At 38.7% G+C, this 25,125-nt stretch overlaps 1 protein-coding gene across 2 annotated transcripts in view; it reads right to left on the bottom strand.

The window, feature by feature from the left end:
• Positions 1–263: 263 nt before the first annotated feature.
• LOC120203360 (probable isoprenylcysteine alpha-carbonyl methylesterase ICMEL1) overlaps positions 264–25,125 on the bottom strand; it is a 32,837-nt gene continuing 7,975 nt past the window's right edge. The window contains exons 12-14 of one of the 2 annotated variants that reach the window (XM_039203672.1): positions 20,802–20,811; positions 4,239–4,248; positions 264–275 (exon numbers count right to left, since the gene is read on the bottom strand). The gene's annotated coding sequence lies outside the window, so the exon portion shown is untranslated. Of the gene's footprint in view, positions 276–4,238; positions 4,249–11,457; positions 11,475–20,800; positions 20,812–25,125 lie in introns of those variants that run through there. The other variant, XM_039203673.1, reaches the window with a different exon arrangement.

The following is a 25,125-nucleotide window of genomic DNA, read 5'->3' as shown; positions in this document are numbered from 1 at the left end:
AATGCCTTCAGTCACCATGAAATGACATTTCTCCCAATTTAAGACAAACTCAGCCTCTTCGCATCTTTTGAGAACTTTTGCTAGATTGTCGAGGCATCGTTCAAAATCGTCCCTACAAACAGAAAAGTTGTCCATGAAGATCTCCAGAAAATCCTCAACCATGTCTAAAAATATAGCTTGCATACAGCGTTGAAATGTTACCGGGGCATTACAGAGCCCAAAAGGCATCCTCCTAAAGGAAAAAGTGCCATAGGGACAAGTGAATGTAGTCTTTTCTTGGTCCTCTGGTGCGATGGCAATTTGATTGTACCCGAGTACCCATCCAAAAAGCAATAGAATGCTTTGCCGGCCAACCGATCCAACATTTGGTCGATGAAAGGTAGAGGAAAATGGTCATTCTTTGTAGCTTTGTTGAGCTTTCTATAGTCCATGCATATCCTCCATCCGGTAACAGTGCGAGTGGGTAATAGCTCATTATTCTAATTAGTAACCACAGTCGTGCCTCCTTTCTTTGGAACATACTGGATAGGGCTCACCCATGAGCTATTAGAGATAGGGTAAATCACTCCAGCATCAAGCCATTTCAGAATTTCTTTCATCACCACTTGCTTCATAACAGGGTTGAGTCTTCGTTGTGGTTCAATTGAATTGTCGTGGCAATCTTCAAGCAGAATCTTATGTATGCAGATCGTGGGACTAATGCCTTTCAAGTCGGCCATAGTCCAACCAATTGCTTTTTTATGCTGCATCAAAACACTTAACAAACTTTGCTCTTGATTAGCAGTAAGGTTAGCGGAAATAATCATCGGTAAAGTCTCATCGCTCCTTAAGTAAACATATTTAAGATGCCCTAGCAAAGTCTTAAGCTCTAAAGTTGGTGCATGCAATAATGAAGGCTTAGAGGAATAAATTCATCAAAATTCAGAGGATCAAAATTCATACCTGATCTAACTTGTAGTAAGCTAGATTGCTCCTCCAAAATTGGAAAGTCGTCGGACTCCACTAAGCTTTCATTATCCACCAAATATTCCTTTTCTGCTAGCTGAATGAAATTGTTATGGCAAAGATGTTCAGTTTCTTCTTCAATCACTGAGTTCAATTCAGAAATGCCTTGGCATTATTCATTGTCATCAACATATTTGAGCATTCGAAACACATTGACAGTCACACACTGATCAGCCACTCTCATGGTGAGTTAACCTTTTTCACAGTCTATCAATATACGTCCAGTGGCTAGGAAAGGTCTTCCCAGAATAATCGGTGCCTTGGCATCAACTTCGCAGTCCAGAATTAAGAACTCGACTCTCCCTTCAGGTTTAACATGAGATCTATCGGCAAGTTGTAAAATAACCGAGGTGGGTCTTGTATCTCCTATGCCAAGCTTCAAGAATATCGATTTCGGCATTAAGTTGACACTTAAGCCAAGATCACATAGTGTCTTTCCAAAAAAATTAGCTCCAATAGAACAAGGAATTATGAAGCTGCCCGGATCATTTTGTTTTGGCGGCAACTTACTCAATGAAGAACAAAATTCTGTTATCGTGACAACAGTCTCTACTTTCCTCTTCTTGGTACAGATTTCCTTTAGAAATTTGGCATACATCGGCATCTGTTCAATAGCTTCCAAGAAAGGTGCATTGATATGGAGCTGATCAAGAATGTCCACGAGCTTCTTGAACTAAACTTCATCATTATGCTTCTTCAATCTTTGCGGGAAGGGTGGTGGAGGTCTCGCTTCCTTAACTGCAGTAGTAGGAATTGCTTTTGCCTTGGCATCAGAATCTGGTGCCTTAGTAAAATCCTCCTCCTTGTCATTCTCAGAAATACTATCATCATGTAATTCAGCTTCACCATTGTCATTAGTGGGATTAGATTCATCATGTTGTGCCCCACTAGCTTTAACTTGTTGATTGATTTGTGTTCCACTCCTAAGAGTTAACACATTGCAATGCTCCTTTCCATGCCATTTAGTAACTTCAGTATCACTTGGCAATCGTCCTTGCTGACGCTCTTACAATGCCGTAGCAATCTGACCAACTTGACCTTCCAAAGCTCTCAAAGACGAGCTATGGCTTTGAAGTAAGGCGTATTGACTATGAAGTAAAGCTCCTTGATTCTTAATTGAAGTAGAATGGTCTTGCAGTATTTTCTTCGTAGTAGATATGAATTCTTGAATTGTAGCTTCCAAGGAACTCATACTTGCTGACATTGAAGCTCCTTTGTTAGTATTATGCCATGGCATAGAATTCTGGTAACTTTGAGGCTTATTGTGATTCTGCTATCGAGTAGAGTGATTAGCATTGTGGGCTCCTTGATTTCCCCATGAGAAATTGGGGTACTGACGCCATCCAGCATTATAAGTGTTAGAGTAAGGATTGTTGCTGCCTCGATTGTAATTGCCTACAAAGTTGATGGACTCGTGAATGCTCGGGCATTCACTCTCATGATGATTGCCTTGGCATAACAGACATGCCAAGCTAGTTTCTTTCACTTCCTTTACCTCAGTAGAGCGTTGTAAGTTTTTCAGCATATTGGTGATAGTTGAGAGTTGAGCAGACACCGAATCCTTGGTATCTAACTCAAATGCACCAGGTGCTCTCCTCTCACTCCCAAGTCTTGAGGAAGGAGACTGATAATCATTGTTATCAATTCTATCCAAGATAGCAAACGCCTCAGTAGGTGATTTATCCAGCAATTTCCCATTTGTCGAGTCATCATGTAACATCATCGTGGGTGCATTGACTCCATTATAAAACATGACTACTTGAGTCCAATCGTGAAAACCATGATTTGAACACTTTCGAAGCAAACTCTTGTAACGGTCCCAACACTCATACATGGATTCGTCGTCTCCCTGGCGAAAAGATGATATTTCATTCCTTAGCTGCGTATTCATGTTTGGTGGGTTATACCTCAATAAGAAGCTCTTGCAAAGATCAGTCCATGATTCCATCGAACCGGCCGGTACACCATTCAACCAAGCCCTTGCTCGGTTACGCAATGAATACATGAACAACTTTAACTTCAGAAAATCCTCATGTACTCCCTCTTGGCGAAAAGAATCACAAACTTCCAGAAAATTTCGAATGTGCTGCCTGGCATCTTCATTTGGCATACCCCCAAACTGCCCAATAGAATTCTACATGTTGAACATGGCTGGTTTCAGCTCGAAATGTGCAGCTTGAATTTTGGGTGCCACAATCCCAGGATTCAGATCATCCAGCATCAGATTTAAGTGATCACGAATAACACGCGGCCTAACAGTAGGATCAACATTGTCTAATGTCGCGACATTCTGTTTTCCGTCATCATGACCAATACCTTGGTTTCCAATCTGATACATGTTTCCTCTAGCGCGTTGTGCTCGTCTGTTTTGTCTAAAGAGTCTTTCAATTTCAGGTTCTATTGGTTCTAAAGGCTCTTCAGAATTTCTTCTAGGCATACACTAAATAAACCTGAAAAATAAAATAAAAATATAAAGTAAACAATACAAAAAAATACAAAACAAAATAAAATGCTCTGGCAAAACTAAATAACTTCAGGCTGCCAATCCCCGGCAACGGCGCCAAAAACTTGTTGCATGTGTGTGAGTACTATAAAATATACGCAAATAATGTGCAAGTATACACAATCGCTCAAGTAATATAATGATGAGTGAGTATCGTCTCCACAGGATTGGGTGAAATTACAAAAGTCTGACCAAAGTTAAGTATTAATCTATCTATGTATAGTTAGTCTTTATATATACAAATGTCACGGCAAATGAAAATATAAGAAGGTGAATGCAGATGAATGGTCTGATGGTGTAGCAGATGGAAATGCAGTGGCAAGATAAGATGTTTAGTGTTAAAAATGGTGAAATGTCGAGGCAATGAAAAATGGTAAATAACAGTAAACAAACAGCAAATAAAATGAAAAGAATATAATCCTCACGTGACAAGCTTCCAATGGAATGAATGATAGTGATTGATTTAAGGATGCTAAACTTATCTCTCAGACATATTTAAGCTATCTAATCTTTACTTGCTCGACAGGGCTTTCCTAAAATGTTCTCATAGGAACCTAACAGAATAAGATGCCAAGGCATCTGCTCTCACTCAACGATGTTAGCCAACCTACCCTATTGATAAATACACCCTTTTTAGTCGTTGAAATCCTATCCTAGTCTCTCCCGAGATCTAAGGGATTAGATTATAATATTCCTAGGCCGGTTCAAAGCCCCTTGAAAATACTATAACCCATTACTTATGAGGATCTTGTCTTGCGATTCTCTCGAATACTTACAAGTATTTTTAGCTTAGGTTTCTCCCGAATACCTAAACTTCATCTAAGAGACGGACATTTCCATGCCTCTTACAAGCCTAGATAGTGAAGCATTCATAAGAAAAGCAAATAAAGAACCAAAATAAACTTAAATATACCATTAAAATAAAGTCTAAATATCCATTAAACCAACCACCACCAAATAAGTTAGTTTATGGTGGGGTTCGAAATTTCCAAACACAAAGTCATGCAAATATTTATTCTAACAACCCACAAATAAATAGAAAAATAGTAGCAAAAGGGTAGTAAGAAGAAACCTTCACGCGTCACCGGAGGTCTCCTCGGCCACCACGAACCACCTTAGCTCGCTAGCTCCTCTCGGCACCTAGCTCGCCACTCCTTGAAGCTTAATCAATGGAGGAAAACCCAAGGAAGAAGAAGGGAAAATAAAAATGGAATTTTTCTACTCTATGCGTGTTCCTCTTCACGTGTTCCTCCTCCTCTCCCTTGAACTGTAATATATATAATAAAAATATCTAGGGGTAATGATGAGGTTGTTGGGTGCAAAAAACCCCTCATACCTCTAGAATCACATGTAGTGCGTGAATCTTATCCTCCAGGTGGTAGTGGTCCCATAGCAGCTCTGGAAGGCGGTTACAATAATCATTTCACGTGCAGAGCCAGCTGTCCTCGTACAGCTGTATCTTTTTGTTGTTTTCTGTGCCAGAAATGCCAAGGTATTTCAATTTGCTTCAGCAACGTGTGATGATGCGGCATTACTTCCCATCTAGTCCTTTTTGCTTGCTATTCCCTGCACACCACAGACAAACACATTTCCTTCATGCAGCATCATTAAGAAATAAATAACACTACCACCATAAATGCAACTATATGCAACTACATAATCCTAAAATGCCTAAAATGAGCTTTTAAACAAACAATAACTTAAGTGAAAAAGGCCTTAAAAGTAGTATTTTTAGGAAGTTAACAACCAGCGCTTTGAAGTTTTTGAAAGTTGAAAACACGTCTGACTTCTTCTTAATAGGGTACACCCAACATCTCCTGGAGTAGTCATCAATAAATGAGACAAAGTATTTTGCTCCACCTAGGGATGTAAATGGTGCTTGCCATACGTCAGAGTGAACCAATTCTAGAACACTTTTGGCTCTAAAATTTGATGTGTTGAATTTCAACCGGTGCTGCTTACTTGTTATGCAATGCTCACACAAAGTAAGTGATACATTTGTTAAGCCTGGAAGTAGCTTTTGCTCCACAAGGACTTTCATTTCTTTTTCTGACATGTGTCAAAGTTTCTGATGCCATAGCATTGTCGAATATGAACTACATGATGCAACAGAGGCTTCTGCTTCTACCAAAGTCTCTCCCTTCAGCATGTACAAGTTTGCAGGTATCTTTTCGCCTTTCAGCACCACAAGCGCTCCACGAAACACCTTCATGATTCCATTATGTGTTTCAATCTTGCTCGCATTATTATCCAATAATCCATAGGATAATAAATTTTTCTTCAAGCCTTTCACGTGTTGCACATCTCGAATAAATTTAATTGTTCCATCATACATCTTCAATTTGATGGTTCCCACACCAACGATCTCTGACGCATGATCATTGCAACTATACACAGATCCTCCTAAGACAAGTTCATAATGATGGAACCATTCTCTTCTTGAGGTCATGTGATATGTTGCTCCCGAATCAATGAGCCATATATTTGCATATCTCTTTCTACCTTCCACGGTGGTTGACGCTTCACAGCATAGAGCATCTCCATCATCTGAAGAGTTTGCGGTATTGCCTTGTTGATTGGAATTTTTATTTAGACTCTAACAATCCTTCTACAAGTGACCCTTCTTTCCACAGTTGTAACACTTTAAATTCTTCTTGCTTCTTGACTTCGATCTACCATGTTTGTGACTGCTGCTTTGGCCACGTTCCGTTGATCTCCCTCTCATCGTTGTCAACGCTTCTGTTTGTTGCATATTTACTTGTCTGTCTTCCTTGCTTTTACGCCGATTTTCTTCTGGTAGAACAGCAGCTGTAACGTCATCAAAGACTAGACTAGTGACATTTATGTTTGTCAAGTTGATGATGAGTTGATCAGATGAATCCAGTAGACTTTGAAGTAGAAGTTCAACACATTATTGTTCTCCTATTGTACATCTTAAAGATGTAAGCTGAGAAAATAAAGTGTTCAGTGTGTTTAAGAGCTTCGACACTGAAGTAGATTCTGGCATACGGAGAGTGTACAATTTCCTCTTAATGAAAATTTTATTGTGCAGCGATGTAGCCTCGTACAATTTGATGAGATGATCCCATATCTCCTTAGCTGTCTTCTTCTCCTCGATGCTTGACAATATTTCATCTGCTAATGCTAGATGAAAGTTTTTCATAGCATTCCCATCCATTTCGATCCATTTGTTGTCATCTGTGAAATCCATTGGCCTTTCACTAATAGCTGCTAGACAACCGTCTTTCCTCATGATAGCCTTCATCTTCAATTTCCACAATGAGAAATTTCTCCCATTGAATTTTTTAATATCAAATTTCATTGCCATAGCTTTTTTTTACGGATAGATCCCACTATTTCACTATCGTGAATAGTTCTCTGGAACCTTCAAAGAATTGATAATACCTTCTTATTTTCTTATGTTGGAGGATCCACCTTTTGGTGGCAACCACAAAGACAATAAACATATATTACACCCTCAAATCTGGCTCAGAAACCAATTGTTCTGGAAGACGGCTATCGGATAGAGTAAAATCACAACTGATAATTTGAGAAAATAAAAATGAAGATAAAGAAGACACAAAATTCACGTGTGAAACCCCTAAATAATATAGGGTAAAAACCACGGGCAACAATAGAAGAATTTCACTATGAGAAAATAGGGATTACAACTTCTCTCGATCTACCAAGGAGAAAACAATGATAATTCTCTCTTGATAAAAAGGAGAAAACAACTCTCAAGAAACTCTCTAAATTCTCTAGTATTGGAAGAAAGCTAGAATACTTTGGAATGGTTTTGAAGCTAAATGAGCTAGGGTATTTATAGTTGAAGCTTAAAGACTAATTTTTAAATATCCTAAATTACAATGACCAAATGTGATTATCCCATTATCCAAAATTCAACTAAAATTGTTGTCATTTGCACCACTTGCACCGAAATTAAGTGCTGCCAAAATCCCACCGAAAAGTGGTTGGCCACTTGTTTAATTTTCAACAATCTCTCACTTGAAGATTTGATTGAAACAATCATATCTTCACATCATTCTTTCTATCTTGTACCATCATGTTGCTTACGTTTCTGACAAGCCACAAGAGGATCGACACCAAGTAAATTTATCAGTGTTGATCGCATTCGTCATGAAATCTGCTATGTTGTCTTTGGTATGGATCTTCTGCATATCTATCGTTCCTTCTTCCACCTTTTCACGAATGAAGTGGTACTGAACTCGTATATGTTTGTTTTTTAATGAAATGTTAGATTCCTTGCTAAATGCAAGGCGCTTTGACTGTCACAAAACAGAGAGACATACTCTTGATTGTGCCCAAGCTCCTCCAATAGCATCTTCAACCAAATTGCTTCTTTACTGGCTTGTGTAGCTTCTACATATTTTGCCTCTGTTGTGGATGTAGCCACAATTGACTGTAATTTTGAAACCCAACTTACAGCTCCACTAGAAATTTTGAACACATATCCTGTAGTATATTTGCTTTTATCCAAATCCCCTGCATAGTCAGAATCTACATACTCATTGATTAGTATGTTTGATCCTCCGTAAGATAATGCAACATTTTAGGTCCCTTTGATGTATCTCAGGATCCTCTTTACTGTATTCCAATGCTCTTTGTCTGGATTCACCATGTATCGACTAACCACTCCCACTACTTGTGCAATGTCTGGTCTTGTGCATATCATAGCGAACATTAAACTTCCCACTGCCGATACATACGGTACTCGAGACATCTCCATCCTCTCTTCTTCACTGTTAGGAGTCATACTGGAGGATAATTTGAAGTTAATAGGAAGAGGGGTAGAAATTGGCTTACAATCTTGCATGTTGAATCGTGACAAGATCTTCTTCAAGTAATTATTTTGTGAAAGCCAAATCTTCTTATTACTTCTATCTCAGTGAATTTGCATCCCTAGAATCTTGTTTGCTGATCCCAAGTCCTTCATTTCAAATTCCCTAGCCAGTTGTGCCTTCAATTCTTCAATATGATCTTTGTTGGTTCCTGTAACCAACATGTCATCCACATACAACAGCAATATAACAAAATCGTTATCACCAGACCTCTTGAAATAAGCACAAGGTCTTTATTAAGTGTGTTGTATCCAAGGTACATAATGAAGGAATCAAATCTCTTATACCAACATATTTCCGCCTGCTTTAGACCGTACAGAGATTTATTCAACCTGCAAACCAAGTTCTTCTTTTTGCCTTCTTCAAAACCTTCAGGCTGGAGCATATAAATCTCTTCTTCAAGATTTTCATGAAGAAAAGCTGTTTTAATATCTAGCTTCTCTAGATGTAAGTTCAATGTAGCACACATTGCCAAGACTACTCGAATTGTTGTTAATCAAACCACAAGAAAAAAATATTTCATTAAAATCAATACCTTCTTTTTGAGCATATCCTTTGACCACCAGTCTTGCACGATACCTCTCCACTTGATCGTCACCATTTTGCTTGGTTTTGAAGACCCATTTGTTACGAATTGCCTTCCTTCCTTGTGGTAGTGGCACAAGGTCTCTTGTATTATTTTTATGAAGGGCTTCAATTTCTTCTTGCATCGCTATCATCCACAATGAAGCATCTGAGCTGTTTATTGCCTCCTGGTATATTGATGGCTCACCGTCCTTTGTTAAAAGGCAGTATGCAATATTTCCTTCTATAACATAATCTGAGTGCCAATTGGGACGTCTTCTCACACAATCTGATTGACGAGTTGTTGGAGCTTCATAACTCTCTGGTTCTTGTTCATCACGTGTTGGTTCTATTTCAGAAGAATCTCCTTGTTCAAGCTCATTTTCCACATGTTTCTGTGTAGTCTCAGACTTTTCAGCGCTATCATCATCTTCTTTTCTTTGTAGTTTATTTTCTACAAAGATAACATCCCTGCTAATGATCACTTTGCGGGCAGCGGGATCCCACAAGCGATACCCCTTTACACCATCAGCATACCCCAAGAATTTGATATGTTGAATTTCAACCGGTGCTGCTTACTTGTTATGCAATGCCCACACAAAGTAAGTGATACATTTGTTAAGCTTGTAAGTAGCTTTTGCTCCACAAGGACTTTCATTCCTTGTTCTGACATGTGTCAAAGTTTCTGATGCCATAACATTACCGACTCTGAACTACATGAGGCAACAAAGGCTTCTGCTTCTACCAAAGTCTCTCCCTTTAGCATATATAAGTTTGCAGGTATCTTTTTGCCTTCCAGCACCACAAGCGCTCCACGAAACACCTTCTTGATTACTTTCTGTGTTTCAATCTTGCTTGCATTATTATCCAACAATCCGTAGGATAATAAATTTTTCTTCAGGCCTTTCACGTGCAGCACAACTCGAACAACTTTAATTGTTCCATCATATATCTTCAATTTGATGGTTCCCACACCAACAATCTCTAAATCATGATCATTGCAACTATACACAGATCCTCCTGAGACAGGTTCATATTGATAAAACCATTCTCTTCTTGAGGTCATGTGATATGTTGCTCCTAAATCAATGAGCCATATATCTGCAAATCTCTTTCTACCTTCCACGGTGGTTTACGCTTCACAGCATAGAGCATCTCCATCATCTGAAGTGTTTGCGGTATTGCCTTGTGGATTGGAATTTTTATTTAGACTCCAACAATCCTTCTTCAAGTGACACTTCTTTCCATAGTTGTAACCCTTTAAATTCTTCTTGCATCTCGACTTCGATATACCATGTTTATGACTGTTGCTTTGGCCACGTTCCGTTGATCTCCCTCTCATCGTTGTCAACGCTTCTGCTTATTGCAGATTACTTGTCTATATTCCTTGTTCTTACGCCGATTTTCTTCTTGTAGAATAGCAGCTATAACGTCATCGAAGACTAGACTGGTGAAATTACTGTTTTCAAGTTGATGATGAGTTGATCAGATGAATATGGTAGACTTTGAAGTAGAAGTTCAGCACGTTATTGTTCTCCTATTGTACATCTTAAAGATGTAAGCTGAGAAAATAAAGTTTTCAGTATGTTTAAGTACTCCGTCACTGAAGTAGATTCTGGCATACAGAGAGTGTACAATTTCCTCTTAAGGAAAATTTTATTGTGCAGCGATGTGGCCTCGTAAAGTTTGGTGAGATGATCTCATAACTCCTTAGCTTTCTTCTTCTCCTCGATACTTGACAATACTTCATCTGCTAATGATAGATGAAAGTTTTCCATAGCATTCCCATCCATTTTGATCCATTTGTTGTCATATGTGAAATCCACTGGCCTTTCACTGATAGCTGCTAGACAACCGTCTTTCCTCATGATAGCCTTCATCTTCAATTTCCACAATGAGAAATTTCTCCCATTGAATTTTTCAATATCAAATTTCATTGCCATAGCTTCTTTTATAGATAACTCCCACTATTTCACTATCGTGAATAGTTCTCTGGAACCTTCAAAGAATGGGTAATACCTTCTTACTTTCTTATGTTGGAGGATCACCATTTGGTGGCAACCACAAAGACAATAAACAGATATTACACACTCAAATCTGGCTCGGATACCAATTGTTGCGGAAGACGGCTATCAGATGGAGAAAAATCACAACTGATAATTTGATAAAATAAAAATGAAGATAAAGAAGACACAAAATTCACGTGTGAAACCCCTAAATAATATAGGGTAAAAACCACGGGCAACAATAGAAGAATTTCACTATGAGAAAATAGGGATTACAACTTCTCTCGATCTACCAAGGAGAAAACAATGATAATTCTCTCTTGATAAAAAGGAGAAAACAACTCTCAAGAAACTCTCTAAATTCTCTAGTATTGGAAGAAAGCTAGAATACTTTGGAATGGTTTTGAAGCTAAATGAGCTAGGGTATTTATAGTTGAAGCTTAAAGACTAATTTTTAAATATCCTAAATTACAATGACCAAATGTGATTATCCCATTATCCAAAATTCAACTAAAATTGTTGTCATTTGCACCACTTGCACCGAAATTAAGTGCTGCCAAAATCCCACCGAAAAGTGGTTGGCCACTTGTTTAATTTTCAACAATCTCTCACTTGAAGATTTGATTGAAACAATCATATCTTCACATCATTCTTTCTATCTTGTACCATCATGTTGCTTACGTTTCTGACAAGCCACAAGAGGATCGACACCAAGTAAATTTATCAGTGTTGATCGCATTCGTCGTGAAATCTGCTATGTTGTCTTTGGTATGGATCTTTTGCATATCTATCGTTCCTTCTTCCACCTTTTCACGAATGAAGTGGTACTGAACTCGCATGTGTTTTGTTCTTGAATAAAATGTTGGATTCCTTGCTAAATGCAAGGCGCTTTGACTGTCACAAAACAGAGAAACATACTCTTGATTGTGCCCAAGCTCCTCCAATAGCATCTTCAACCAAATTGCTTCTTTATTGGCTTGTGTAGCTACTACATATTCTGCCTCTGTTGTCGGTGTAGCCACAACTGACTGCAATTTTAAAACCCAACTTATAACTCCACCAGCAATTTTGAACACATATCCTGTAGTAGATTTGCTTTTATCCAAATCTCCTGTATAGTCAGAATCTACATACTCATTGATTAGTAAGTTTGATCCTCCGTAACATAATGCAATATTTGAGGTCCCTTTGATGTATCTCAGGATCCTCTTTACTGTATTCCAATGCTCTTTGCCTAGATTCACCATGTATCGACTAACCACTCCTACTACTTGTGCAATGTCTGGTCTTGTGCATATCATAGTGAACATTAAACTTCCCATTGCCGATGCATACGGTACTCGAGATATCTCTATCCTCTCTTCTTCACTGTTAGGACTCATACTGGAGGATAATTTGAAGTTAATAGGAAGAAGGGTAGAAATTGGCTTACAATCTTGCATGTTGAATCGTGACAATATCTTCTTCAAGTAATTTTTTTGTGAAAGTCAAATCTTCTTATTACTTCTGTCTCGGTGAATTTGCATCCCTAGAATCTTGTTTGCTGATCCCATGTCCTTCATTTCAAATTCCCTAGCCAATTGTGCCTTCAATTCTTCAATATGATCTTTGTTGGGTCCTGCAACCAACTTGTCATCCACATACAACAACAATATAACAAAATCGTTATCCCTAGACCTCTTGAAATAAGCACAAGGGTATGTATTAAGTCTGTTGTATCCAAGGTACATAATGAAGGAATCAAATCTCTTATACCAACATCTTGGCGCCTGCTTTAGACCGTACAGAGATTTATTCAACCTGCAAACCAAGTTCTTCTTTTTGTCTTCTTCAAAACCTTTATGCTGGAGCATATAAATCTCTTCTTGAAGATTTCTATGAAGAAAAGTTGTTTTAACATCTAGCTGCTCTAAATGTAAGTTCAATGTAGCACACATTGCCAAGACTACTCGAACTGTTGTTAATCGAACCATTCGAGAAAATATTTCTTTGAAATCAATACATTCTTTTTGAGCATATCCTTTGACCACCAGTCTTGCACGATACCTCTCCACTTGATCGTCACCATTTCGCTTGATTTTGAAGACCCATTTCTTACCAATTTGCTTCCTTCCTTGTGGTAGTGGCACAAGGTCTCATGTATTATTTTTATGAAGGGCTTCAATTTCTTCTTGCATCACCATCATCCACAGTGAAGCATTTGAGTTGTTAATTTCCTCCTGGTATGTTGATTGCTCACCGTCCTCTGTTAAAAGGCAGTATGAAACATTTCCTTCTATAACATAATCTGAGTGCCAATTGGGACGTATTCTTACACGATTTGATTGACGAGTTGTTGGAGTTTCATAACTCTCTAGTTCTTGTTCATCGTGTGTTGGTTCTGCTTCAAAAGAATCTCCTTGTTCAAGCTTATTTTCCACATGTATCTATGTAGTCTCTAATTTTTCAGCGCTATCATCCTCTTCTTTTCTTTGTAGTTTATTTTCTACAAAGATAACATCCATGCTAATGATCACTTTGTGGGCAGTGGGATCCCACAAGCGATACCCCTTTATACTATCAGCATACCCCAAGAATTTGCATTTCCTGGATTTTGGATCCAACTTTGAAATTTCTTGGGAGCTGTACATCACGTACACTATACTTCCAAATATATGGAGGTTTGAATAATCAGCTGGTTTACCAGTCCGCATCTCCATCGGTGTCTTCAACTCTATTACAGTTGATGGAGCTCGATTCACCAAATAACAGGTTGTATTGACTGCTTTTGTCCAAAATGATTTTTCTCGGTCTGCATCCCTCAATATTGCTCTTTTTCTTTCTAACAAGGTTCTGTTCATCCCCTCTACCACTCCATTTTGTTGAGGAGTGTTTGCCACTGTGAACTGTGTTTTGATGCATTTCTTCCTGCAAAAGTCATCAAATTCTTCGCTTATTTATTCTCCTCCATTATCTATTCTGAAACACTTGATCTTATTTCCATAATTAAGTTCCACTCGCGCTTTGAAGTTTTTGAAAGTTGAAAACATGTCTGACTTCTTCTTAATAGGGTACACCCAACATCTCCTGGAGTAGTCATCAATAAATGAGACAAAGTATTTTGCTCCACCTAGGGATGTAAATGGTCCTTGCCATACGTCAGAGTGAACCAATTCTAGAACACTTTTGGCTCTAGAATTTGATGTGTTGAATTTCAACCGGTTTTGCTTACTTGTTATGCAATGCTCACACAAAGTAAGTGATACATTTGTTAAGCCTGGAAATAGCTTTTTCTCCACAAGGACTTTCATTCCTTGTTCTGACATGTGTCAAAGTTTCTGATGCCATAACATTGTCGAATATGAACTACATGAGGCAACAGAGGCTTCTTCTTCTACCAAAGTCTCTCCCTTCAGCATGTATAAGTTTGCAGGTATCTTTTCACCTTTCAGCACCACAAGCGCTCTACGGAACAACTTCATGATTCCTTTCTGTGTTTCAATCTTACTCTCATTATTATCCAATAATCCGTTGGATAATAAATTTTTCTTCAGGCCTTTCACCTGCCGCACATCTCAAACAACTTTAATTGTTCCATCATACATCTTCAATTTGATGGTTCCCACACCAACGATCTCTAAGGTATGATCATTGCAACTATACATAGATACTCTTGAGACAGGTTCATAATGATGGAACCATTCTCTTCTTGAGGTCATATGATATGTTGCTCCTGAATCAATAAGCCATATATCTGCATATCTCTTTCTACCTTCCATGGTGGTTGACGCTTCACAGCATAGAGCATCTCCATCATCTGAAGTGTTTACGGTATTGCCTTGTGGATTGGAATTTTTATTTAGACTCCAATAATCCTTCTTCAAGTGACCCTTATTTCCACAGTTGTAACACTTTAAATTCTTCTTACTTCTCGACTTCGATCTACCATATTTGTGAGTGATGCTTTAGCCACGTTCCGTTGATCTCCCTCTCATCGTTGTCAATGCTTCTACTTGTTGCAGATTTACTTGTCTGTCTTCCTTGTTCTTACGCTGATTTTCTTCTTGTAGAACAGCAGCTGCAATGTCATCGAAGACTAGACTAGTAACATTACTATTTATCAAGTTGATGATGAGTTGTTCAGACGAATCCGGTAGACTTTGAAGTAGAATTTCAGCACGTTATTGCTCTCCTATTGTACATCTTAAAGATGTAAGCTGAGAAAATAAAGTGTTCAGTGTGTTTAAGTGCTCCGTCACTGAAGTAGATTCTGGCATATGGAGAGTGTACAATTTCCTCTTAAGGAAAATTTTATTGTGCAGCGAAGTGGCCTCGTACAGTTTGGTGAGATGATCACATATCTCCTTAGCTGTCTTCTTCTACTCGATGCTTGACAATACTTCATCTGCTAATGCTAGATGAAAGTTTGCCATAGCGTTCCCATCCATTTGGATCCTTTTGTTGTCATCTGTGAAATCCACCGGCCTTTCACTGATAGTTGCTAGACAACCATCTTTCCTCAGGATAGCCTTCATCTTCAATTTCCACAATTAGAAATTTCTCCCATTGAATTTTTCAATATCAAATTTCGTTGTCATAGCTTCTTTTACGGATAGCTCCCACTATTTCACTATCGTGAATAGTTCTCTGGAACCTTCAAAGAATGAGTAATACCTTCTTACTTTCTTATGTTGGGGGATCCACCTTTTGGTGGCAACCACAAAGACAATAAACAAATATTACACACTCAAATCTGGCTCGGATACCAATTGTTGCAGAAGACGGCTATCGGATAGAGCAAAATCACAACTGATAATTTGAGAAAATAAAAATGAAGATAAAGAATACAAAAAATTTACGTGGAAAACCCCTAAATAATATAGGGTAAAAACCACGGGCAACGGTAGAAGAATTTCACTATGAGAAAATTTGAATTACAACTTTTGTCGATCTACCAAGGAGAAAACAGTGATAATTCTCTCTTGATAAAAATAAGAAAATAACTCTCAAGAAACTCTCTAAATTCTCTAGTATTGGAAGAAAGCTAGAATGTTTTGGGATGGTTTTGAAGCTAAATGAGCTAGGGTATCTATAGTTGAAGCTTAAGGACTAATTTGTAAATACCCTAAATTACAATGACCAAATGTGTTTATCTCATTGCCCAAAATTCAACTAAAATTGGTTGTTGTTTGAACCACTTACATCGAAATTAAGTGCTGCCAAAATCCCACCGAAAAGTGGTTGGCCACTTGTTTAATTTTCAACATTTTGTCCACCAACCAACTCCTAAAACCATGTCACTCCCCCTATTTGTAAAATGCTGAAACCATGTTCGAACAAATGACCTTGCATGCACCACTTCTAATTGTTAACTCATATTGTGCTTTGCAATCTCTTCCCATTAGCCACTGTAATCACCAAAGGGGTAGTTTGAACCACCTCGGCCCCATATTTTTCCCAATAAGGTAACATCTGGAGAATCCTCTGAATGTAACATATGGTCTCTGTCAAACTAGCCTCCAAAGAAGAAAAACGTTCTTCTTATTTAACTTGTTGAGCTTTCCATCAGCTTGGAATAGTCTCTTCAGTAGGTTCAACCCTCGGTTCTTGTGAGTCGCTTGATCTGGTTTCAACCATCTTTAGTGTTTTCTTTGGTTTATCCAGCTTAGAAAGAAAAAATTGTAATTTTGGGATCAATCAATCGAGCTCTAATTACCAATTGTTATGCTTATGATAGACAGGGGATTTAGAATAGAAGAAATGGTGAAAGGAATTCAGAAAATTTGCATTGATTTTTCATAGATAGTACATTCTTAGATTTCTGGCATTTTTCCTGAAAATCATCTTTTTAATTTAATATTCCCGATCAGGCACCAGTCAGCCTATATTTCCGGATCTAACACCCTTTGCAGTAAGGCGCGCCCCCTGCAGCGCACTATAAGCTGATTTGGTGCCACGTGGGGTAAGGCGTACCCCCTGCGGCATGCCTTATGCTGACATGGATACACGTGTGTTTGGCGCGGGGCAGGGGTTGCGCTATTCAATTATCTCAATTATCAAACATGCATAATGCAAGGCGCGGTGCAAGGACCGCGCCTTGCATTATTTTCCTAAACTTCTCAGCTTTAAGGAATCCTCTCTCGGCTATAGATAGTCGTCTCCCGTAAACTCTCTCACCAACAATCCTTTGAATCAGTAAATAACATCTGACAATCATCTTATATTTGATTCAGAAGTTTGCTAGATCTTTCGTTATAAGGTAATTTTGTTATAATATTTATTTTATAGTTATATATGATTATTTGAAAAAAAATATTATATTAATTGTTTTCAATTAATTTCTGTGTTTGTAGAATCAGAAAGTGGGAGCATACGTCGAAATATTTTTGCGGTGCAGGTAATAATATAAAATTATATTATTTAAATTATTTACGTTTATGTGTAAAAAATTTATTCTGTTATATTTTTGGTCATATATTATTTATTTAATCGAGTTTGTTTCAGTTGTTTTTTTTCATATATAATATTGTTGCACTTTTAAACTTTAAGAATAACGCGACTTTCAACTATTGTTTATTATGATGGAGAAATTTGAGAAGATGAAACCGGTGTTATTTTCGTATCAAATGAGCGTGTTAAAATATCATTCAAGAGAAACATAACTCTTGAGGAGCTGATAACGAAGATTTCGATGAAGGTTCATGTTGGAAGTAGTAGAAGAATGTCATCGTTGCAGTACAGATTTCCAACATCATTATTGCCATTAATTTATACAGCGTTCGAACTATCGAACAATGATGATGTTGAAATGATGGTTGCTTCTCAAAGTAATTATTCATATGGCGATATTGAGATGTATGCAAAGTTTGTTTAAGTGCGTGTTGTTCGGGGTCAGCCATTAAGCTCACACTATGGGCTGGCTGAACAAGTTGATCAAGTTGACAGCCCGACTACAGTAATGTGTAATGATTTTAATGCCATAATGGAAAATCCATATCATGGTGCCGACACATCAACTTCAATGGGGAGAAATTCATCCGCAACTCCTTACGATATGTACCGAGGTGGGTCCACGAACAATCCGTAGGGCAACATCGCGTCCAGTTCGAGAGGAAGGCATTCATCTACAAATTTCTTTGACTTTAATATGGAGATACCATCGACGCAGCAATCTGTGTAGTTTCTATTTGACGCGGTGACTTCAAGCTCTAGGGGGAGGCATTCGACTGTGAGCTTTTTTGATCTCAATCTAAATATGCCTTATAGTTTAAGGGGAAGGTGTGCCAGTAGTAGGTTCTTCGACCTAAATGTGGAGAGCATAGAGGAACCATCATCTCCACCAGAAAAACCGCTTCATTCACCCAGAATCACCGCAATTCAACTCTGATGGTGATGATGATGTAGATGAAGTTCCAGCAAATGCGGCACAAACTTACCCTCCAGCACACATGTATGAAGCTAATTATGATGCAATGTACGGGCCAGAATTTACGGATATGTCTCATCTCAGTGACTATGGATATTACTCATCAATAAATAATGGTGAGTTATCTTTAGGAATGGAGTTTTCAAGCAAGGAAGAAGCGATGATGGCTATCAAAAATTACAATATCCTTAATTCTGTTCAGTCTAGAGTCGACCGCTCCACGACCGAAAATATGTATGCTATTGTGCCTGACGTAAAAACTGATGCAATTGGATGGTTCGCGTATTAAAGAGGAAGAGGAAAAACAACAGATGGGAACTAACAGTATACAATAGTCCTCACACATGTTGTGCTGGAGGGGTCAACCAAGGTCATCCCAACTTGGACTCTGAAGTGATATGCCAAGCCATCATGCCCATGGTAAAAGCAAGCTCTCATTTAGCTGTTGTAGTGTTGATTTCAGCTATACAATCGCAGTATGGGTACAATGTCTCATATAAAAAAGCTTGGTTGGCAAAACAAAATGCCATTGTCAAACTTCATGGCGAATGGGATGCATCTTACAACGAACTTCCAGGTAGGTTTAGGCTGGTGCAGACGTTGAATCCTGGGACAATTGTGGACTTCAAAACCTCTTATGCATACCATAATAATCGAGTTTTACACGATCGATGCCAATTCTACCGGGTTTTTTGGACTTACCCACAGTGCGTTAATGCTGTCAAATACTGCAAGCCTGTGGTCCAGATCGACGGGACTTTCTTGTATGGAAAATACAAGCAAGTTTTATTATTGGCAGTTGTCCAAGATGAAAATCACAACATTCTTCCAGTTGCTTTTGCTCTTATCGAAGGAGAATATACAGATTCTTGGGCTTTTTTCCTCCGAAACTTACGTGCACATGTTATCACAAGGGAGAAAATCTGTGTCATTTACCTGTAGTGGCTTTGGTAAAAACTACATATTTTTGTTTGGGGGCACTATTTATGAAGCTCGGGGGACAAGCTGAAACCTGGATACAAGGCGGTCATGTCTATCACCCTAGATTAGTTGCAGATATACAGAAAAAAATTGTTGCATCAAATGGAATATCTGTAACAAGCTTCTTTAGAAGGTAAGAAATGTTTCGTGTCACAAAGTTGCCGCAACCTCTTCAAGGGATTGAAGTTGTGTCGTTAAGAGTAAATCTAAGGGACAGAACGTGCGACAGCGGGTTTTTTCAAGCTCTGAAGTATCCATGCTCTCATATGATAACAGCTTGCTCGCATACATGTCAAGACTATAATTGTTTTATGGATCCCGCATACTTACTATCTGAAGTTTTTAAGGTATATGAATTTGAGTTTCCCCCTATAGGTAATGACAAAGACCCTGATGAGGTTCAAGATTGGCTTTCGATTATACCAAATCTGAGTTTATTGAGGGAGCATGGTTGCCCAAAATCCAATTGAATTCATTGCGATATGGATATTCGAGAAAGATCTAGACAAGATAGAAGATGTGGGCATTGTAGAAACCTAGGACACACTAGAAAAACATGTCCACTTCTGTTGTCATCAAGTAACAATTGATGAGGAAATGATGTAGTTGTTTATCAAATAATAATTCGTGTACTTTACTTTGCATTTACTTCAAGTTAATGTTATTCGATAACCGCTGATGAAGATTAAAAAACGATACAATTATACGAGATTAGACGTTGGCGTTATATTAACGAATAATTGATATTAATGATACAATAAGTATTAAATGATAACCAAATTACAATAACTTGTATTAAATGATAAATTAACAAAGTAAGTATTAAATGATAAATAATAAAAAATTACAATAAAAAAGTCCAATAAATAACTACAATAAAAAAGTACTAAATACAAGTATAAAAAAACAAAATATATCGATGCCTGTGACGCGAATGTGTTCCACAGAGCGGTGGCTGTCGATCTCGAGGAGGATTTCTTCATATCACTGGTTGTGACTCCTCGCTGTCATCACCATCATCGTCGTCATCGTCATCGTCCTGAGCAGTTACATTTTGTTGTGAGGATCTGATGACGATGAAGCACCTCCATAGAATAAAGACCCTCGAGGTGTATGACTGACTATCCGACCGGCCTGCGAAAACTGGGAAAACCCATAAAACCCAGACATCGTTGAGTGTGAAAACTGTACAGGAGGTGTTTGTGTTGCGGCCATGGGTGATGAGGTTGAACCCGCCAAAATGTGAGCATATGAACCCCAAGTCGGATATGCAAACATAGACCCATAATAGCCTCCAGGAGGGGTCATATAACTCTGTGACGGCGGCGGCGGCGGGGTCATAAAACTAGGTGATGGCGGCGGTGGCGGCATCTGGTAATGGAAAGGCGGTGGCAGCATCATATATGGTTATGGTATGTAAGTGGTGGATACGATGGCTGCTGTGAAGGTCCTGCTGGTGCAGCTGAGGATGAACCGGAAGCACCTGCTCTCCGTTGACGAGTCAAGGGACGATGGTGCTGTGTCGGTGAACGTCTCTGTCGATGTCGCGGAAAGGACTGCCCTCATGAATCCTCGGGAAGTATAAATAGTTTCCCGTTACTATTAAACCACTCGTAATAACCATCAGCAACCATTAAGAGGTCAAGTAAAATGGGCTCTCTACGGGGAAGACGCCGATATCGATCCTCCCACAACACGACCCACGTATGATGCCTCGCCAGCCAATCTGTATCTGTCTTACCACGTCTATCTGTGCTATGCAACTCGTCCATATTGCGAGGTGCTTCCGGAATTGGTTGAAAACAACCAAATTACTGGAGCACGCGATCAGTGGAGTGCCACTAGACGGTCGCATAACATATCAAAGGGACTATCGCCATCCAAACATCTGATGGGCCCCTCAACTCAGGTGGGATCACTGCCCTCACATCATCAGTAGAATATGACACCCGTTCAAACTAAAACAAATATATATAATTTTTATCAAAATAATAATCTAATTATATAACTATAATCTAAAATCTATTTTTAAACATTAAAATTCATACTTGTGTGCCAGCCTTCTGATCGATTAACACTCTATTTTTTTCTAAATCATCAGGTACCTCCTGATGATTTTTCCTATCAGTAAACCACCTATTCAAGAAAAATAATTTCTTATTCACTGTATAAAATTATTAATATACAAAATCAGTTTTATAATTACCTTAGGAGTAGCGGAAATACGAATGGGTTCTTGACAACGGGACATAAAAAGGGAAATCGATACCATGCCCAATACTGCATCAGCAGGAGACATCCGCCGATAGCATTACGCCTGTAGTCAATGGCTTGACACATCTCCCTGTCTACGGATACTACCTCATGCTTCAAGAAAAGCTTAAGCACACCTCTGTTTTAAAACAGAATCTGATATAGAAGTACCTGACAATTCAGATAATAGAAGATCCGATTTCTTCAAATTAAATTTCTTCAGCGCTTGATCTCTTCTTCTTTTTTCAGCTTTTGAAAGGACTTTACCTTAAATGTCCAGCATAGAACCAAATTTCTTCAACTTCAATTTTTGGTAAAAGACCGATATGACAATACCAACGTCTCCTCAGAATCACGCCCAACAGAGACTTAGATAAAGTCCCCTCATCCGCTTTTAGGATGACATTAACTCTACATTCGGGCTATCGACAAAACCCATGTTAAACGACCTAACCAAAGGCGAACAAGGGCCGTCAAAAACATTTTCCTCGTGCCCATTTTCCAATGCCCCAAACAAACCCTTATGCGGAATGTTAAGAACTTCCACTGCAGGAAAAACATTCACCTCATGCGTAACATCCAATGCCGCAAATTGATCCGCATACAAAATATTAGAATCCTCCACAAGGTTTGAATTTTGACCAGCTCCTGCATGCGTCACCTTTCTAGAGCACTCATCATTATGGGACAAAGTCATTTCTAAATTAAAAACATCAATTCCAGCTCTAGACTCCACTAAAGGGTCCACTTTCATCGATAAAATTGCCTCCACCTCATGAGCAAAACCAGCTGCCCCACGACAAACTGCCTCATGCGCAGTATTAAAATCCTCCACTGCATCGAATACATTCACCTCGTGCCCAACATTCAAAGTCGTAACTGAACCCTCATTCAAATTAATAAAATCATCCACTACGAATGAAAAGTCGCTCCTCTGATAAGAATCTGATAGTGCCACCTTGTTCGAGTATTCAACATTATGGGACAACGCTTTTTTAACCCTTTTTTAGAAGTATTTGTTATATTTAGGGTTCATGATGAAAAATATATAAACGAGGACAAAACTGTGTTTGCATGTTGGTTATATGGGTAATTCTTTATTGGGCTAAAGGTCGTGTGATTGTGATTGCGATGTAAGTTTAATGTTGTCTGAAGAATGGAGAGTAAGGCGAGAGGTTCTGTTGGGAAAGAATGTGTTACGATTATCATCTTCAACATCCTAGAATTCCTTCATCATCACAGCCTTAGGCTTTTTTTGATAAATATGGTGAGGTGGTTGATTCCTTCATCCATAATAAAAGAAGTAAGGGTGGAAGCAGGTTTGGTTTTGTTCTCTTTATCAGATTGGAGGATGATCGGAATGCTATCCTTTGTGTTGATAGATCTATGATTCAAGGCAACAAATTTAGAGTTTTTATGGCAAGATATCATCCTCGCGAAGCTTTCTGGAGGAAAAAATGTTCTGTTACAAATCCAGTTGTGGCCAAGAGTAGAGTGGAGGTTGCTAAAGTGGCTCCCATTGTTGGAGTTATTGATGAGGATAAGTTTTGTACTCTGAAAGATAGTTTGGTAGGATGGTGCAGGAATTTTTTTAAATTGAAGGAGTTGGCTGATAAAATGCATAAAGCAGACATTTTGTGTTCGAGAATTATGAGATTAAGTGGATTAGCTATTCTAATCATTTTTGAAGATGAAGATAGTATGAATTTTACGCTCAACAATCAGATCGAGGTGTTGCAAACCTGTTTTGTCAAAGTGAAAGTGCGGTCGGAAAATTTGAGGTGCTGCAGTAGACGGGCATGGTTATCGTGTAAAGGGATCCCACCGATTGTGTGGAGTCCTTAAACTTTCAGAAACATTGCTAGAAAATGGGGTGAGCTCATTTCCATATAGGAAGAAACTTTAAATCATGGCTCGTTTGATAGGCCTTTGTTTCAGGTCATTACGAATCGTCAAGTTCGAGTGGAGGAATCTGTTGATTTGTAAGTCGGAAATAGGATTTTTACAGTCTTTATTTCAGAGTTTGAACCCTCTTTCAACCCAGATTCCATCTGGGAAGATTTAATGTTGTTGGAAGAGGCAGTAGCTTACCCTGTTACTATGATAGGTGAGCTTGAGGATGCCTCGCCAGATAAATCTCCTGAGTTGGAGATATGTGCAGGAGTAAGTTCCCTTGTTAATCTTGACTCCACGCATTTTGAAGATGTTCATCAAGAGATCATAGAGCTCAAGGATAGTGTGTGTGCTGGTGTTGGTCTGTGGCTTTCAGTAGCTGAGATAGCAATGGTAGAGTCTCGTTTCACAGAGGTAGGGGCTGAGGACTCAGATCACCAGACAGCTCGTCATGGGGCAGTTGCGTACGTTACAATGTGCCAAGGAGTGTCATCTCTAATGCGGTGGAGGTTATTTTTTTGAAGAATATGGTTTCTTTAGTGGAGTCTAGAGCTGGAATAGAGGGTTTTAATTTAGAAATGACGGTGTCCCATAATGTTGAATACTCGAACAAGGTGGCGCTGTCAGATTCTTGTCAGAGGAGCGGCTTTTCATTTGTAGTGGATGATTTTATTAATTTAAATGAGGGTTCAGTTGCGACTTTGAATGTTGGGCACGAGGTGAATGTCTTCGATGCAGTGGAGGATTTTAATATTGTGCATGAGGCAGTTTGTCGTGGGGCAGCTGGTTTTGCTCATGAGGTGGAGGTAATTTTATCGATGAAAGTGGACCCTTTAGTGGAGTCTAGAGCTAGAATTGATGTTTTTAATTTAGAAACGGCTTTGTCCCATAATGATGAGTGCTCTAGCAAGGTGACGCATGCAGGAGCTGGTCAAAATTCAAACCTTGTGGAGGATTCTAATATTTTGTATGCGGATCCATTTACGGCATTGGATGTTACGCATGAGGTGAATGTTTTTGCTGCAGTGGAGGTTCTTAACATTCCGCATAAGGGTTTGTTTGGGGCATTGGAAGATGGGCATGAGGAAAATGTTTTTGACAGCCCTTGTTCGCCTTTGGTTAGGTCGTTTAACATGGGTTTTGTCGATAGCCTGAATATAGAGTTAATGTCATCCCGAAAAGCAGATGAGGGGACTTTATCTAAGTCTTCTGTTGGGTGTGATTCTGAGGAGACGTTGGTATTGTCGTATCGGTCTTTTACCAAAAATTTGAAGTTGAAGAAATTTGGTTCTATACTGGACATTCAAGGTAAAGTCCTTTCAAAAGCTGAAAAAAGAAGAAGAGGTCAAGCGCTGAAGAAATTTAATTTGAAGAAATCGGATCTTCTATTATCTAAATTGTCAGGTACTTCTATTTCAGATTCTGTTTTAAAACAGATGTGTGCTGAAGCTTTTCTTGAAGTGCAGGAGGTAGTATCCGTAGACAGGCAACTTGGATTTTTGGTTGGTAGTCCTGATTATGTGGTTCTATAGAAGCTTCTGATTGGACCTTGGTGTTGTATTTTTGGCTCAGAGGTGTTTTGGTGGTTTTATCTTTTAGAAGGGTAGGGTGTTTTTCTTGTGGACTTATGTGATTGTTGTTTTGTGGTCAGTTTTG

The sequence above is a fragment of the Hibiscus syriacus genome, unplaced genomic scaffold (genome assembly GCF_006381635.1).
Source record: "Hibiscus syriacus cultivar Baekdansim isolate YM2019G1 unplaced genomic scaffold, ASM638163v2 tig00009840_pilon, whole genome shotgun sequence".
NCBI lineage: Eukaryota > Viridiplantae > Streptophyta > Magnoliopsida > Malvales > Malvaceae > Hibiscus > Hibiscus syriacus.
The sequence above is the reverse complement of the archived record's forward strand: the minus strand, read 5'-3'. Positions and strand labels throughout refer to the sequence as shown.